This window comes from Panthera uncia (genome assembly GCF_023721935.1).
Source record: "Panthera uncia isolate 11264 chromosome A3 unlocalized genomic scaffold, Puncia_PCG_1.0 HiC_scaffold_11, whole genome shotgun sequence".
Taxonomy (NCBI): Eukaryota; Metazoa; Chordata; class Mammalia; order Carnivora; family Felidae; genus Panthera; species Panthera uncia.
The window spans coordinates 20,123,672-20,140,126 of record NW_026057578.1 but is presented as its reverse complement, the minus strand read 5'-3'; positions in this window follow the sequence as shown (position 1 = coordinate 20,140,126).

Sequence of the window (16,455 nt, the reverse complement as noted above, 5' to 3'; positions counted from 1 at the left end):
TTATCTATTTGGGTGGATTGACCCCTTATCACATACATAGTTTGCAAATACTTTCTCACGTCCTATCGGTTGACTTTTCACTCCACTGACGGTCCCTTTGCTGTGCGGAGTCTTAGTCGGATGTAGCACCACTTGCCTCTTTGTGGTTCTGCCTGGGCTACATAAAAAAAACTTGAATGGATGTTTCTCCAAAGACCTACAGATGGCCAACAGGTATATGAAAGGATGCCCCACATCGCTAATTATCGGGGAAAAGCAAATTAAAACCACAGGGAGACGTCACCTCACACCCGTCAGGATGGCTGTTACCAAAATAAAGAAAACACGCACGAAAAGCAAAAAGCAATAAGCTTTGGCAAGGATGTGGAGAAACCAAAACCCTGGCTGGCACGCCATGGGTGGGAATGCGAAATGTTGCAGCTGCCGTGGAAAACATTATGGAGGTGCCTCAAAAATTAGAAGCAGAGGTCCTGGGGCTCCTGGGTGGCTCGGTCGGTTAATCGCCCAACTTTGGCTCAGGCCATCATATTATGGCTCGTGAGTTCGAGCCCTGCGTCGGGCTCTGTGCTGACATCTCAGAGCCCGGAACCTGCTTCAGATTCTGTGTCTCCCTCTCTCTCTGCTCCCTCCCCCGCTTGCACTCTGTCCCTCTCAAAAATAAATAATAATTTAAAAATTTAAAAAAAATAAAGAGCAGAAGTACTGTGTGATCCAGCAATCCCACTTCTGGGTACTCATCCAAAAGAATTGAAATCAGGATCTGGAAGCCATATTAGTACTCTTATGTTTGTTGCAGTATTACTCACAGCAATCAAGAAGTGAAAGGGACTTAATGTCCGTGGACAGGTGAATAAATACAGAAAATGTGGTAGTTTCATCCAGTGGAATATTCTTCGGTCACAAAAAGAAGAAAACCGTAGTCTGCAGCGATGTGGAGAGATCTTAAGAATATTCTGTTAGGTGTAATAAGTCTAGCGCAGAGATGGACAAATACTGCATGATTCTACTTCTGCAAGGCATCTGAAACAGTGAAATTGATACAATCCAAGAGTGGATTGGTGGCTGCCAGGGGCTGGTGGAAAGGGGGCAAGAGGGGATTACTGATCAATGAACATAAAGCTTCAGTTATGCAAGACGGATAAATTGTGGAGACGTGCTGTGCACTTGGCCAACAGTCAACAGTACGGTACACTTAGACGTTTGTTGAGTGTAGATCTCATGCTGAGTTCTTACCGCAACAAAATACAATTTTTTAAACCCCGAAACAAATAAGGCATAGTTGTAAACATTTAAATAATACAGATATGTGAAGAATAATCACATCCAACAGCACTCAGTACCGTTAATATTTTGGGAATATAGCCTCCCAGATTGTTCCTGTGCATGGATGCACATGTAACTCACACATACAGAATTTTGTGACTTGCCCCGATCGCTTTGCAGTACAGTCTTGCTAGATCTTCATGTCAACATGTATAGCTCTATTGTTTTTGTTTGAAAAGCTTCACAGTATTTTCTTTGAATGCTGTTATTTATTTAGCAGTCTTGTAGGTAAACCTCCAGGCTTTTCCCAATTTTGTGGCTATGAGAAACCCTCAAACGAGTATCCACGTGCATACGTCTTTACGCCATTGCCTGATTCTGTCCTTAGAATGAGGTCTTGGAAGGTTAATGGGTGGAGTATAGTTAATTTTGGTTCATATTGGCAATTGCCCTTCAGAAAGATTGTCTGAGGTCCTATTTCCACAATAGTGTGAGTACATCTTTCCCTCCATTTGCCACAGTAATGGATAGTATTGGCCTTTCTGCTTTTTGACAGTTTGATGAGCACAAAAAAAGGGTGTTGATTTTTCAATTTGCTTTTCTCCGGCCCTCACCTAGATGGGCATGTCTTTCCTCTGTGCATTGCAGTTGCATAGAGCTTTTGTGAATTGCCTGTTCATGCTCTTTTCCGTGTTTTCTATCATCATTAATGTTCATTATAAATTGATTTGAATGATCTCTTTATTAAGAATATCAATCATGGGGCACCCGGGTGGCTCAGTTGGTTGGGCGTCTGACTTCGGCTCAGGTCACGATCTCACGGTCTGTGGGTTCGAGCCCCGCGTCGGGCTCTGTGCTGGCGGCTCAGAGCCTGGAGCCTGCTTCGGATTCTGTGTCTCCCTCTCTGTCTGCCCCTCCCCTGCTCATGCTCTGTATCTCTCTATCTCAAAAATAAATAAAAACATTTAAATAAAAAAAGACTATTAATCATTTTTATGCCATAGATCTTGTAAATACTTCCCTAGGTTTTATTTAATATTTTATTTCTTTAAAAAATCTTTTTTAATGTTTATTTATTTTTGAGACAGAGAGAGACAAAGCTCCAGCAGGGGAGGGGCAGAGAGAGAGGGAGACACAGAATGTGAAACAGGCTCCAGGCTCTGAGATGTCAGCACAGAGCCTGATGTGAGGCTCGAACCCATGAACCGTGAGATCATGACCTGAGCCGAAGTTGGACGCTTAACCGACTGAGCCACCCAGGCGCCCCTTTAATATTTTATTTCTGATGACAGAGCCTTGTCCATATGGTTTACATTTTTATGAACAAATTTGTTAATCTTTCCTTTAAGACTTTTGGCTTTGATACAAAGCTAATCGTGGTCATCCCCACTCTGCGATGGTGAAACTAAATGTACATAAATCCAATATTTCACCTATTGGGGAAATATACAACTTATGGAAAAAATCAGAGACTGGGATGCCTGGGAGAGGGGCATGTGAATGGATATACAGCAGTTGGCACAAGGTCAAAGATTTTTCTATCACATGTAAATGTTCATATTTGTCAAAAACATTCACCATGGAGTAAACCTTGAACAACCAAGTAGACAAAATGACTTGCCCAGTTGATATTAGTCAGCCTTCCTCATCGGCCACCCCGGACCTGGCTCATCTGTGAATGACAGACTGTAGTGGCAGAGAAAGAGGCTACAAGTGGGCTTAACAGGATGAACTCCCACTTACTAAGACTTATCTGCCAGATCTGACCGCCCAGCTTCTCAGTAGCGGAGATGAACGCTGAGCCTTTATTATGTCACTATTCTTCATGGAGACTAACACCTCAGGGCAAGAGCGCTCCCATGACCATGTGATCTATCGTATCACATACCACACCATCCAGAATCTGTAACTATATGGAGCCTCTTTCATCCTAGAAGAGACAAAGGTTTCTCCTCATAAAGATAGATATTCTAGGTATCTTAGACATGAGATGATGTCTGATCGGCAAGCAGGATATTATCTTCCCCATGAAACTAAGGCTTAGAAAGTTTGCATGACTTGCCCAAGCTTGCACATCCAGAATGTTTGAGAACTGCAATTTAAAGACAAATCTTGGGTCCCCACCGCCCTTTCTTTCTCTAGTCCAGCAGGACCAGTGTAGTTTCCTGCAGAAGACACATTGACTCAGGTCTAGGGGGCTTGGCCTGGCCACTCTGTAACCAAAACTGAGCCCGGAGCCCCTCTTAAATGCTTCCTATGCGACCTGGGAGAACCTTGGGTAAAGCTTCCATGATTGCTTCATTCAATACAAAACAGAACAATAAACGGACATTCATTCCCTTTTACTACATCGCGTAACGAGAACTTCAACATGGTGTTGGTGGCTCTTTCTTCAACTGCTCCAGGGATTGGTGGATAATGTGGAAAAAATCTATACTGGAGTCAAGTTCAGTCTAGCTCCTAAGCTTCTGACCTCTTTTTTCAGGACCAATCCTCATCTGAAAAAAGAAGTTGCAATTTCAACAGGACCAAGGTGACATGTGTCGGGAGTGGGGGGGGGGGGGGTCTGGCTCCTGATCTTACTTGGTGTCTCTTCTTTCTGACCTCTGATGCCCGTATCTTAGAAGTTGCCTCCTGTAATGGGCCCTCTTTCTGAGTCCTATTGGGTCAACTGTCCTCCATCTTGTGATAGGCTTGTATTCAACTTGTATCAACACACTGTTAGTACCACTTCGGGTGGTAAGTGACTGAAACCCAGTTGAAACCATAGCAAGACTTATCAACCTGTGAAAGTAAGTCTTCAGCTTGACCTAGGGCCAGTCAAGGGTGTCTTCGATGCCACCAGGACTCCATTTCTTCATCTCTCTTCTATGCTCCCTTTAGCCTGTCTGTTTTCTCCTTTCATTTGGCCCGAGTCACAGTTGGTGGTGACCCACATGCCTCCCAGCTTATATCTGCATTGCTGCCAGTTTGGGTCTGAAAAATCTCCAGGATGGCGCCGATTGGGTGCGTTTTGGTTAGGTGTCCGCCCCAGGACCAAAGAAAGGTGGCATACTTCGGTTGGCAGCTTCCTACAATCAGTGGTTGGAATGTGGGAAGCAGTAAGTCGTTCTCCAAAAGAAGGAAGATGACGATGTTGGCATCCTAGAGAAAAGAATATAGAGCGAAGAAAACAATGGTACCCGCAATGGTGTCCTAGTGACCTGCAGCAAGTAAGCCAAATCAACAACGCGATGAGCGCCTATTAAATAATTATATTTTTTTCTCTTCTAGGAAACATTAATTTTTGAACACAATAGAAGATGCCTTTGCTCACCTTTGTACCTTCCACAATGATTAACACAGTGCCTCAAACTGAAGACACAGGAGGGGGGAAAACAGCAGGTGATAGGTTCCTCTCCTGGGATAATGACATTTTTTCCCAGCCATCAACTCCTTACTGGACATCTTTAGGTTTTCCTTTGGTTGCATTCGCCTTCTCTTGCTCTGTCAAGAAAAAGCAAAAGGGATTTTTCACATTTAGCCTTTGGTTTCTGAAGCTGCTTAGGCACTGCATCACGGGTAAAATTTGGGTTAAAGATAATTGTAAATATGGTATTGATATTAACTGATGTTTTCCCAACATTGCAATAATGCTTGTTTTGTTTGTTGGAGAGTTTATTACTTTTTGATCAATAGAATGTGAGATTTGTGGGGGAAATTAGCATAGTGAATAACAATTAGGCAAAAAATCAATGGCATTCAGACAAATACGGGGTTTGGAAAAGTCCCATAGGCACATGAACCTTCACACACACACATACTCACACACACACTCTTAAAACTGTAATGTGTCTCATTTACAATTCTGAAGCATGGGGTGGGGGTGGGGGTGTGCGCAGCTTCTATGAACAGAAAAGGGATAGATCCAGAGAAGCTGTCCGTGGATTTTGCGTTGAGGAAACTCAAGATCTCTGCATTCGGAAAAACCCAGAACATCAATATCTCCTAATTCTCTTTGTGCTTTCTTTACTTTTGGCTTAAGAGTCACTGAATGCCTGCTTTTCACTGGCTGCCTGGGGGTCAAGGGGGGAGCAGATAGAACCATAGTTCTCCCTTAGTTCTTTCCTTCCTTCAACGTATTCCATGGTGGCCGGAGCAAAACATTTCTATCCTTTGTCATGGAACCAGAGTGAAATAAGGTAGGAGAGACCCAAACAGGCATCTGATCCAATACGCTCCTAAACACAGGACAGAAATCCTTGAAACTATGGTGGGTCCTCACCCTTTACTTGAACACTTCCAGGGACAGGGAGCAAAATTCCTCTCAGTGCCACCCACTGGGATGTAGCATGGCTCTGGTGGGTAGACTGTGCTTTCTGACAGTGCACATTCTCCCACTGGTCCTGGTTGTACCTCTGGAGTCCGAAGGAACAAGAGAGGAAGGAAGGAAGCCATGATTCATTCGTCACCTTGTAAGGTTATAGGTCATTCAATATGTGAATTTGGATTAAAAGTATCCTGCTTTCCTCCGGCTGTTTGACATGGTGTAGATAACCTTGAAGAGAGCCACGCTGAAGTATTTCCTAATTCCCTTCTCTCCTGCTTGGTGGGAAGGAGCCATAGGGATTTGGAGAACGGGAAGAAGAATTTCCGTTTAACAGATTTATTTTTCTTTGGGGCTCAGAGAGATTCATGCCATGCTTTCTAGCCTGATGCACCTTGTGTGTTACTGAATAGATACTCTACATTTCTGTGAAAGTCTTTCATTGGATGTATGACTCTTTGTTGAAATATAGAAACCTATCGGGGGAAGGAGAATCTTCTGAAACAGTAGCCACATTCCAAGTATCCATCCTTTTTGAGTGGAGGGCATTTCCAAGCTTCCTTAAGGAACACAACATATTGGCTCTGAGCTCTTTGAAGGTAGAGGCCGTGTTTCCTTCTTGTCTCCTGGACCTTCAGCAAATATAAAATATAGTTCAGGGAAGTTACTAAGCATATATTTGTTGGATTAAATACAGTGATTGGCATACAATACAGTTCTCAGCTCTTACATTTTATGGTGCATCTAAGAAGTATTCCCTAGGAACATTGCTAAAGTGTATTCACAGCAATACACTGTGTATTCACAGTCTCCCTGTGGGCTCTGACATCTGTATATCACGGTATTTGAGGATTCCAGGGGGTTCATTGCCTTGTCTGAGAATCCTCGCTATATATCATCCTATCTGATAATTCCTTATGGAATATCTCTGTAGCTGAGAATTTCCTTCCCCTGCATGCCTGTTCAGAAATCAATGTTTAGAATAATGGTCCTGCTTGGCTCTGAATTGGGCTGGTTAATAACCATTGCCAGGGAAATCAATCAAATCTATGATATCTTATTACTTACACTAATTTAATCACAGGGAACAGATCACTGTTCCAGTTCAAAGGGCAAAATGTGTGTGTGTGTGTGTGTGTGTGTGTGTGTGTATGAGACAGAGAGAGAGAGAGAGAGAGAGAGAGAGACCTTTTAAGCAAAGAAGGTAGTGAACCCTGAAGGAAGTGACCTATTACTATAAATCTCTACGCTGCGTTATTGCAGGCAATATTCAGCTGAACTTTAATTTATACCTAAAAGCATGCCACTTTTATTCCAATTTCGTTCTGAGAATATTTTGTGTTTTGAATAATCTTTGAGATCAGGGAAGGCAATTGCTAATTCCCTAATCATACAAATGAACGGGGTGTGGTCTTTAGCAAAATTGCTCATATGTGATGACTGCAGCCAACCCAGCTGGCTCAGTCCCAGGCAGCTGGTTAGATTATAGATGGACAGGACACAGTCTGTGGATGCGGGGAATCGAAGATGCTTCCGTCTCTTCATGTACGTCACTTAGTCTGTGTCAACCTCTTACCCTCCCTCCCATCTTGGAGCTGGGAAGTGGTGCCTTTCTATCCACCCTTGATCTCAGATGTTTCAACCTCCACAAAGCCTTTTCTAAGGACCCCCGTCAAGTGAGGGCTTCCTTCTCCCACCTTTGTCACACTCCTTTTGTGTCTCTGGAGTAGGCGCTAATGATCTGATCTACCCCATGTCTTTTTCTCTTGGGCAATGCCCCTCTCCTATTTCATGGGCATTCTGATGGGGTTTATAATCAAGGACCATGCTCCTTTGCCCCAGGCTGGCCAATAGAGGATGCCACCCTCCCCTGGACAGAGAGCTTGATGCAGCCTGAGGCTCTTTCTCAAGCGGCACAAGAAGAATCATCCTTTGGTGATCTTGTGGACTTTGGGACAGGAAACACTCTGGAGATCGCAAAGAGCATGGTTTCCATCCTCCCTGGCCTCTCTCTATTTTGTATAGCTTTGCCTTAGTCTTCTGATTCGTGAAGTTTCCTATTCTCTGATCACTGGATTAATGCAGAGATGACAAATTTTGTCTCAGGTCCCAAACCTAATTGATCAGCAGTGGCTGTGGCAGGCTGTGCTAAAAACCTAAAGTCATGCCCGGGGTCAGCAGGAAAAGAGATCTGTGATCAATTAGTTATGTCTGGCACGGGAACGGATATGGCTGTAAACGAACCAGGTGTTTGCCATCCTTTATCTAGTGATGTGTCTTGTTTCTTCTCAGTGATTTGGTGTGAGTCTTTGATTTAGGCAGCATCCTATTTCTATCATGTGTCACATTTGTCACCAGGAAAGCCACAGCGACCACTTCATGAGCCAGGCCAACCAGAGTTTTGCCCTTCAGATTTTGACATTCATTCTTTGGATCCTCAAAGCTTAAAGTCAGTTAGCAGGAGAAATGATGTTAAAGAGTATAAATCCAAGTGGGGCAGGAACATAAAAGACGAGAAGGGAAAACAACTCAAGCCATTCTGACAAATTTAAGGAGTGTGCAGCAGAGGCAGGGAAGCCTAGGGTTGTAGGGTCAGCAGTGCATGAAGCAAATTCAGTTACATTAGCTTTCCAGTGCAAATTTTAATTGATTGATTTGTGGCACCAAGGCCCTTGGGGGATTTTGTGTGTAAAAATGTGGCCACAGGCCACGCGCGTCTTCTTTGTCATTACATCTCCAGTGCCTCGTACATAGTATGTGCTCAGTAACATCCTATTGAGTGAGGGAAATCATAAGTTAGCATATTAATGTACAATCTTTCCAGCTCATATCAGAAGTCAAAACTGATAGATATTTGGAATACTGTCTGAACTGAAGCAGAAGCATCTAGAAAACACATTCTGTTTTTGAGAGACATTTAGGAGCCAGAATACACAGGATCTGGTGGTAGATAGGAGCCTGGGAAGATGGAGGAGATAGAGGGCAAAAAGCCTTTCAGATTTATGACCGGATGAACTGGGTTGGTGCTACCAGAGTTCGCCGAGAGGCTTGTCTGAAGCACCTGGGTGGATCTTAGCAAACAGACTTCTCATACTCCATTTTTATTGGCTCGTTGTTTGTCTGACTTCCTCCCAACCCAGGAAGCGCATTGAGGGAAGCATTGTGCCTGTCTTGTTAATGTTGCATCCCCGCGTCTAGCACAGTGCCAGCACATAGTAGGCCTGCCATAAATACTAAGTGCATGGGTGAACTGGCACCCCATATCCACTGATGATGACAAACTAAGTAGTCAGTATGCAGGATGACACTGCATTTCTCTTTACTGTGCCATGGGAACATGCTATGGGCCATGGGAACACGTTACGTGCCATGGGAACACGCTACGGGCCATGGGAACACGATACGGGCCATAGGAACACGCTACACACCATGGAAACACACTATGGGCCATGGGAACATGCTACGGGCCATGGGAACATGTTACGCAAAAGCAACTTCCAGCCATGTATGATGGAGAACAGAAGGCAAACCTTGTTTCACACAGCTCAGAACTGCGTTCTGGTCTACCGGAGGCCTGCCAATCTTACTGTGGTAGTAAAATGCAAGTTTTGCATGAACTTCAATTACTGAAAGTCTATATGGAGTTTATGAGGCTTAACCCATAGCCGGTTCCTGTTCACAGTCAAAGGCCAATGAATGGTCGATAAAAGCTGCAAACAGTTTTCCATTATTCCTGATGGATTTCTCTGTAAGATGACAGAGTGTAACAATGGTCAATAGTGGAACAGCCATTCCTGAAGGCCTTTGTGCCAGATATAATATACTGATAAAAAGGAGGGCGGCATGAAGTTTTGTTGGTACATTGGCCTGTGGTTTTTGGTGAAACGGGAAAGCTCTTCTTGAAAGTAGGGTAGACTATGCTTGAATCCTTCCAATAAAAGCTGCCCCGTGGTTGGGGCTCAACGACCGTGTGGCTGTGATGATCACATCAGAAGAGCTGGTTGAAAAGGAGTGTATTAGTGAGCCCAGGAGCCCAGGAATTAGATTAGTTCTTGGGGAAAAAGTTCCTCACCTGGTGTTTTATTAAATTTTAAGGTTTGAAATCAGATGAGCTAAATGAACAGGCAGAGGTAGGTGGGAAGGAACTGTGACTTAGAACAGAACCTTATTATTTTTACCTTAGATAACTCTCAGCAGCATGGAAATGGTTAAACATTTTGGAAAAGCTCACCCCAGATGATTTCCATAACACCTGTTATGGGTTGAAGTGTGTCCCCTTCAAATGTATACATTTCGCGGAGACACCTAGTCCTTCCCTCCTGTGTTCTCCAAACTGAGGAACCTCATTGCCATTGATGCAATTGCTCTAGCCAGAAAGCTAGAGGATTTTCTTTCTTCCTCCTCAGCCTCAAATGCATTCATCACCAAATCCCACCACTTTCACTTCTTCAATCTTTTCTCCCCCAAACTTGTCTGGCAGCTCCCTTATTTCAGGATACTTGATCGCTTGCTAAAGTGACTTCAATAACCATCTGTCTGTGCCCCAGCTCCAGCTCTCTTTACCAACTCCTCCAGTCTCCAGACTAGAGCCTGATGATCTTTGTAAAATAAAAAAAAATGTGATCATGTCACATCCTGCCCCAATTAAAACCCATCAATGTCATCTCCTTGCCCTCAGAATGAAATGGAACATCCATTCCAAGGCCTTTCTTCATTTGGCCCCAACCTACCTGACTCATTTATCACCCGGTCTTCTTCCTGCCCAGGAGGAAAATGGAGGGGGTGGGGGGGGTGGGGAAAGCATGTTCAGGATACTGCTAGTGATGCATGAGGGGTGTGAAGAGCTTCACTAATCCAAGAGGCCACCCAACCTCATCTGGGGGTACCAATCAGCTAACTCGTTCGCGTCTTTAAGATTTTCCGAAGGCGCTAAGGTTTGGATATCCAGGTTTTCATGCTCATGGGAAGAAAAGAAGAAGTAACAGCCTGTTTATAGATAGGAGAGATCTGTCCTTTGCAGAGGTAGTAAATGTGGCAGGGTCACCATTCAGGAAAGTTAGGATCAGTCAGAGAGTCGTGCACAGTCCCGGATGCACGTGAGGATCAGTTGGGTATCTTGACCAATGTCAATGTGGGAACTTCGCCCCAGAAGAAGATCTGGGCGGGTGAGGCTGGGAATGAGGATTTTTCTTCCTAGGTGATTGTGACACACAGAATGTGGGCTGAAAACCACTCATTTCACTCAGTAGAGAAATAGTTAAATACATCAGACATTTCTGTGGAGAAAATCCATTAGACTTGATAGTTAACTGAGCAGTGAATTTTTTAAAAAATGGATTCGGGGGGGTGGGAGGGAGGGGAGGGTGGGTGATGGGTATTGAGGAGGGCACCCTTTGGGGTGCGCACTGGGTGTTGTATGGAAACCAACTTGACAATAAACTTCATATATAAAAAAAATGGATTCGGAGTATTTTTGGAATTAGATATTGTTAGCTAAATAATACCTTGACGTTGGGATAGCTGGTTTCATGTTGTATATGCCTCAGGAAGGGAAACACACGAACATTTATCTTACCTCTGGTCTAGACACTGGTGTCAATGGTTGCGTAGAATATCCAAACTTTGAGAAAGGCAGATGAGCATATGGTGACTAACTGGGAGGTTCTGTATCTATTGAGAGGGTCTTCCACGTCTGCATTCTCTCAGGGAATCTTGACTTTCAACTAAGGCAGACCCAGGGCAAGGCTGTTCTCCCTGTGGGAACAAGGAGGACAAGTTGGCTTTAGGGGTTCAGACTTCAGAATGCAACCGGAGGGGCAGCTTCAAAAGTTCCCACCTCTTCCAGGGGCACCTGGGTGGCTCAGTCGGTTAAGTGTCCGACTTCGGCTCAGGTCATGATCAAGCGGTTTGTGAGTTGGAGCCCCGTGTCGGGCTCTGTGCTGACAACTTGGAGTCTGCTCTGAATTCTGTGTCTCCCTCTCTCTCTGCCCCTCCCCTGCTCATACTCTGTCGCTCTCTGTCTCTCAAAAATAAATAAATGTTAAAAAAAAGTTCCCGCCTCTTCTGAATCAAAAAGAGAAACGGTGGATGCTAAGAAATGGTCTTTGCTGTTTGGTGAGCACATTTTGTCACATTCTGACCCAGTGGCTGACTCTTTAAGTGGACATTGCCAGTGAAACTGCCCTGGGAAGGCAGTAGCCCTGATTTGGTACTGTGGATGGCCGTCAAAGAGGTGGCCTTCAGGGCTTTGCTGTGGGACAAGGGTTGACTCACCTCCCCAAACCTGGGTACAAAAGGGGAGCCATATGCAAAAGCTGACTAAAGCAGCACAAAGAGGGGCTTTACTTGCTAAAGAGGGAAATAAAATTTTCCTAAGCATTCTGAGACCACAAATCAAAAAAAAAAATCCTAATGGATCTGAGATTTTTTTTTTCCTCTTGGTTTCAGACTTATTATTATTAATGAGTATGTTGGGAACTGGACTTGTTTCATTATTTTAAGTAATCAACTGACCTATAATAAAGAGATATTGCCAAGCAAGTGTTGTTCAGTAAAGGAAAGGATTGTATTTCTGTTAAAAACATGAGCCCGTATATCTGTGACCTTGTATATCTGGCTGGGGTTATGCCTTTCCAGGCCTATCTGAATGGGTTAGTTCGTCCTCCTCGTTTGACTAATGAGTCTACTGAGACTTGGTAGAAGTTGCCAGAGAGCTATTAAATAATGTGGAAATTGAGCTGCCTTTTTCCCTGGAGGCTGCTTTGCGAGGAAGACGAGCGAAGGCAGAATCTCGCTGCTAAGGGGAACCTCCATGAGGATGGTTGATGATGGCTCTCCACAGGATGGAAAAGAGTAATAAACAGAAGGGTTGTCACTGTCTCCTCTGCCTTCCATGTTCCTGAGACCTCAGCTCTGTAGCCAGGTCCTCCCTCAATGCCTGTCTCTCTGTGTGGATGGAGAGACGACAGAATGCACATCCATGGAGCATGCCAGAAGTCATGAAGGTGGGGCCTAGAGAGTGTCCAGAATGGCGTCAACTCATGGCTTGACGGCCTGTGTGTAGTTGGATGGAAGCCAGAGAGCCATCCAGAGTGCTTTTCCAGGGAGTCAGACTGCCTGGCCTCAAACGTGTTCTGCCAATTTTTGACGGTGTAATATTGACTCTCGGTTTCCTCATCTGGATAATGGGGTGATGATAACAATACTCAACCTCTTGGGTCTATTTTGAGAGTGAAATGAAATATCGCTTGTACGTGCTTAGAATAGTTCCAGGCATAGTGTAAGTGCTCAGTATAATGATTATGACAGACTTTTAGAAAATAAGTAGGGAAATTTGACACTTGTCTTTCTCAGATGGATGGTCATTCACTCATTCATTAATTCAACAAGTATTTGCTGAGTAGCTTTTTGTGTTAGGTCTAATTCCAGGTGCTCACAAATGAATTACAAATAACCTCTCTTTCAAGGAGCTGGGAGGGCTAGTTGGTTGTTTATATCCCAAGAACAGACAATCAAAAAAAAAAAAAGCAAAAACAGTAGAACTGTCTGCCAGCCCAAGGACACACAGAGACGTCTTGTATCCTAGAGGGATCAAGTCATGGGCTGGAGCTTCCCTGGGAAGACTTACCACCAGAATGTAGCCCACGTAAGGCAGGGGGGATGGAAGAACACGACACCAGGCCTTTCTCTCTCTTCCCATTTAGATGTAAGGCTTATAAAGTCATTTCCTAAAAAACAATCTATTGAACTCAAGTTCTCCATCTCAGTGTCAGAAAAGTGGGCAATAGGGCTTGGCTGCCTCCTTTCACGGTCTTCCGGGGCAAGAAGTTGCCCATCCTCATGCAACAAACAGCCAGTTTCTTCGGGCCCCTTAGAAGCTTCTGCTGTTGAGTGGTGCTGGTCTTGGATGATGGTCTTGGATGGAAGGAAACCTTCTCTATAAGGCTTCCTGGTGCCTGGGCCAAGGGCTTTGCATAACAAGTAGCTTTCTGGGGGCAGGACTGCTGTGTTCTCAGTCTGCTTTAGATTATAATTATTGATAGACTCTTGGTTTGGCAGAACTGGGTTGGATCTTGGAGATAATTTTATTCAATCCTAACATTTTGCAAAGGAAATCCCTTAAACCTGAGGGCCAAATTCTCCTTCCCGGCTGCCCGGTTCTGTTCCCTTCACAGCAGAAATCTCATCTCGCCACTGATTGCCTCTAGGGATTCTGCCAGATGCATTTTCACATGCTTCGTATCCTAGAAACTTTGTACCAAATATAAAGTCTAAAATATTTGAACTACAATAGATTTCGTCAATAGCAACCCAACTGTAACATGGAGCATACTAGGAGGTTTTCTTAAGTTATGCAAAACACATTTATTTTTTACTTTATTGTTTGTGTAAAATTGGAGTCCCTTACAGCAATCATCACCATCATCACCATCACCATCATCACCATCACTATCATCATCATCACCATCATCATCATCAACTTCATCACCATCATCATCATCGTCACCATCATCATCACCATCATCACCTTCATCACCATCATCATCATCACCATCATCATCACCACCATCAACATCACCATCAACATCATCAACATCACCACCTTCATCACCATCATCACCACCATCAACATCACCATCAACATCATCAACATCATCACCTTCATCACCATCATCTTCATATCATCATCATCATCATCATCATCCTCACAATGGATGAAAACTATGCAAGACTAGTTGTTCTCAAAGTGTGGTCCCAGATCAGCAGCATCCCCCATGCCCGGTACTTGTCAGACATGCAAAACCTCAGAGCCCATCTGAAACCTAACAAATTAGAAACCCCTGGAGTCAGACACCCAGGAATCTGTGTTTTAACAACCCTACCAATGAACCGGATGTGTGCTGAAGTTTGAGAACCACTGTGCTAAACGGTGTCAAGGACTTTTAATGCATTATCTCAGTTCTTCCTCAAAATGACCCCCTGTGAGAAGCACCACTGTTATCTCACATTGAGGAAACTGAGACGTGATGAGGTTAAGTAACTTGCCGAAGGTCCCACAGCTTGTGAGGGTTGCGGCTAGACCCTGGGCTGCCATTACTTGGTTGTACCATATCACAGCTTCAGTGAAGTCAATACCTGTGTCTCTGCTTATCCTGACCAATTCTCTGAACTAAAAAAGGAAAAGCGTATGAAATTCTTCAGCAGTCAGCCCCCACCTCGGGTGCGGGATTGTGATTTATTTTTACTGAGCCTCATCCCTTTTTAGTCCGTAACTAGCATGTGGGGCTCGAATTGGTGGCATGACTCCCAACCTCGTCTTCCCTTGATGTAATGCCAGAGGTGGTTTCCTGGGCAGGTCTGCAGCCACTGAGGTCTGTGGCAGCAAGAAGGATGATGGGGCAGAGGAGGTCGAGGCCAGGGCCAGCTGCAAATATTTGCTGAGTAGAGAAAGAGAGGTGGAGAAGACAGGCCGCAAGAGAAAGTACTTCTCAGTTACTAGTAAGCAGAGCCTACTGGTCTGTGAACCAAGGGCGATGATGTCAACGTAACCAGCGAGCAAAATGGAGACCGAGGGAGGTTATGTGATACATGTGGTACCACGATCCGGGCAACAGAGGTCCTGGGATTTGCCTCTAAGTCCTGTGCTTATTCCGCCAGAGTGCAGCTAGAGCATAACCGTGTAAAAAACCAGCAGTATTGGCCTACAAAGAAACAGAGACTCCTGTCTTGGGTTCACCCTGACCTTCAGGGGATTGAAGGACTCACTGAAATTCAGTGCAACGTTATAGTGGCACAGTGTGTGTGCGTGTGTTTATGAGGTATATATTCATATGCACATATACACATACCTGTGTGTGTGCATGCATATAGATACATATACACACACATATATAAATCTGGATTATTGGGGTTCTCCAGAGAAACAGAACCAATAGGAGATGTCTCCCTCTCTTCTATCTATCTATCTATTGATCTATCAATCTATCGATTGATGGATCGATCTAGCTCGTAGCTATCTAGCTATCTCATCTATCATCTGTCTCATGTATGTACCTATCGATCTTTCTACCTCTGTCACATGTCTATCTCTCCATCTATGTCATATGGAACTGGCTCACAGAAGTCCAGTGCTCTCCCCTCTGTGAGCAGGAGACTCAGGAGAGCTGGTATAGTTTCAGTCTGAGCCCCAAGGCCCGATCCTCAGGAGAACCGATGATGTAAGTTCCTATCTGAGTGCCGGAGAAGACCAGTGTCCCAATGCGAAGACAGGCAGAGAGTGAATTTTCCTTTGCCCTGCCTTTTGTTCTGTGTAGGGCTCCCCCACGGTTTAGCTGAGCAACATGCCAGAGTCTACCAATTCAAATGTTAATGTCACCCAGAGACACCCTCACAGATATATCCAGAATAATGCTGAACCAAATAGCTGGGCACTTGGTGGCCTAGTCAAAATTCTCTCTCCCTCCCTCTCTCTCTCTCTATGTGTGTGTGTGTGTGTGTGTGTGTATACATGGCAAGGTTTGAATTTTTTTGCCTTGTATTTATTTTTTATTTTATTTATTTTATTTTTATTTTTATAAATTAAAAAAAAATTTAACATTTATTTATTTTTGAGAGACAGAGAGAGACTGAGCACGCGAAGGGGAGGGGCAGAGAGAGAGACACAGTATCTGAAGCAGGCTCCAAGGCTCTGAGCTGTCAGCACAGAGCCCGACACAGGGCTGGAACCCACAAACTGTGATATCATGACCTGAGCCGAAGCCAGCTGCTTAATTGACTGAGCCTCCCAGGCACCCCTATAAATTTTTTAATGTTTATTTATTTTTGAGAGAGACAGAGCATGAGCAGGGGAGGGGCAGAGAGAGAGGGAGACGAAGAATCTGAAGCAG